Raw genomic sequence first — 2,243 nt, 5'->3', positions numbered from 1 at the left:
GATTTTACACCACTATTTCTTTCTAACTATTTTTATCCGATAATTATAATTATTATTTCGGACACAATATGGCATGATTAAATTAAAATATTTATTTCAGAACTTCTAATCATTGAATACAAGACAGCTAACTTGAACATAATGATCATAATGATGAGAAGTCATATGAATCTACCATATGCCGAGTATGCAAGAATTTTCTAATATCCTATTAGCATGGTAATTGAGCAGCTAATATGAGTGGGCGATGGCTGGTAATGTTAGAGAAAAGGTTCTTTTGATTTTTTAACAATAAATTATCTATTCAATTGTCTTTGCTTTAAATTTACTCGTGCTTTGGTATTTCCTTCATCTCTTACCTTCAAATTGAGAATTTAATTTCTTTGATTTAATCCTTTATTTCTTATGATATTCAGTAATATCCCTTTACTGAAACATGGTATGCCATTATGGGTTTGATGTACATGATAATGAGATATTTCCCCGTCGTTTGATAGAATTATGTGAGTGATATTCTTAAGAATGATAGGAAGATTTCAAACAAATTATTTAATCCAAACTTGATAATTGAGTGATGTGTTAATAAATAACTTTATTTGATTGAGTATTTTATTTTTCATGATAATAAAAATAACTTTCTGATTGATTCATTTATTTTTTAATTTACATGATGATGCAATATTTCTCTATTGCCTGGTGGAAATTTTTTAGGTAAAAAATGATAATGTTGGAAACATATTAAATGTGGAAGTAAATGGATCACATGGTTTTTTAAGTATTTACTTGCTTATACAAGATGTTTCTATACTTAAGTACCAAGCTAAATAGATAGCTGAATGTCTAAAATATCCATTAGAACATTTCGGTATAAAAAGAATGATCTGTTTGTGCAAGGTTGTTGACCTTTGTTATGATCTATGTGTGAATCAAATTTCATAATTGATTTTAAAAAAATAAATAAGACATTTGGAAGAAATGTCTTATAAAGTCCTATGAATCTACCATACGATCATAACGATGAGAAGTCATATGAATCTACCATATGCCGAGTATGCAAGAACTTTATAAAGTCATATTAGCATGGTAATTGAGCAGCTAATATGAGTGGGTGATGGATGGTCATGTTAGAGCATAGGTTCTTTTGAATTTTTAACAATAACGTTGAATTTATTGGAAATTCAATTATTATCTATCGAATTATATTCATTTTAAATTTACTCATGCTAAGGTATGCCTTAAACTCTTACATTAAAATTGAGTCTTTAATATTTTTTGATTTAATCCTTTATTTTTTTGATATCCCCTTGTTGAAACATGGTATGCCATTATGGCTTTGATGTACATGAAAATGAGATATAAAGATGTGAGTGAGAATTTTAAGAATGACAGGAATATTTCAAACAAATTATTTAATCCAAAATTGATAGTTGAGCGATATGTTAATTTTTCGTGGTGATAAAAATAACTTTCTGATTGAATGATTCGTTTAATTTTAATGGACATGATGCCATATTTCTCAATTGCGTGGTGGAAATTTTTGGGCAAAAAATTAAAAATGTTAGAACCATATTTAATGTAGAAGTAAATGGTCACATGGTTTTTAAAGTACTTAGTTACTTATAGAAGATGTTTCATCCCTTAAGTACCTATCTAAATAGATAGCTGAATGTCTAAAATATCCAATAGAGCATTTCAGTATCAAATCTTGATCTGATTGTGCAATGTTTTTGAATTTTGTTATGATCTATGTGTGAATCAAATTTCTTAACCGAATTTAAAAATTAATTAAACATTTGGTAGAAACTCAAGTCTGTATCTGACTTATGACTTTTTGAAGTCCCTTGATTAGGGACTCATATGCGAGTGAAAAAATGCATTACATACACATGATATCACTATCTCATTAAATATAATAACTAATTTCACAATTTTTACAGTAGTTAAATTTATATTGACATTAAGTTGTAATAAAATATATGAATTTCTCCACAAAAAATTAATGAAATCTATCTCTATGGGCCCAGAGGGTGCCATACATAAGGTTCATTGGGCCTCGAATAGTATTTAAAGTATAGGAGTTTTAATGAAGAAAATATCATTTAAATACAGATGGATAAAAACCCTTTTAGAAACACCCATATGAGTTTCCAAATGTATCCCTGATTGTTTTCTTCTTGAGCGGCTTCCTTGTCTTTGAAAATTTGGAATAGTGATAATATATTTGATTTATTGAGGCCCACAAG

This window comes from Wolffia australiana, chromosome 4 (genome assembly GCF_029677425.1).
Source record: "Wolffia australiana isolate 7733 chromosome 4, ASM2967742v1".
NCBI lineage: Eukaryota > Viridiplantae > Streptophyta > Magnoliopsida > Alismatales > Araceae > Wolffia > Wolffia australiana.
Note: the sequence above shows the minus strand (reverse complement) of the source record.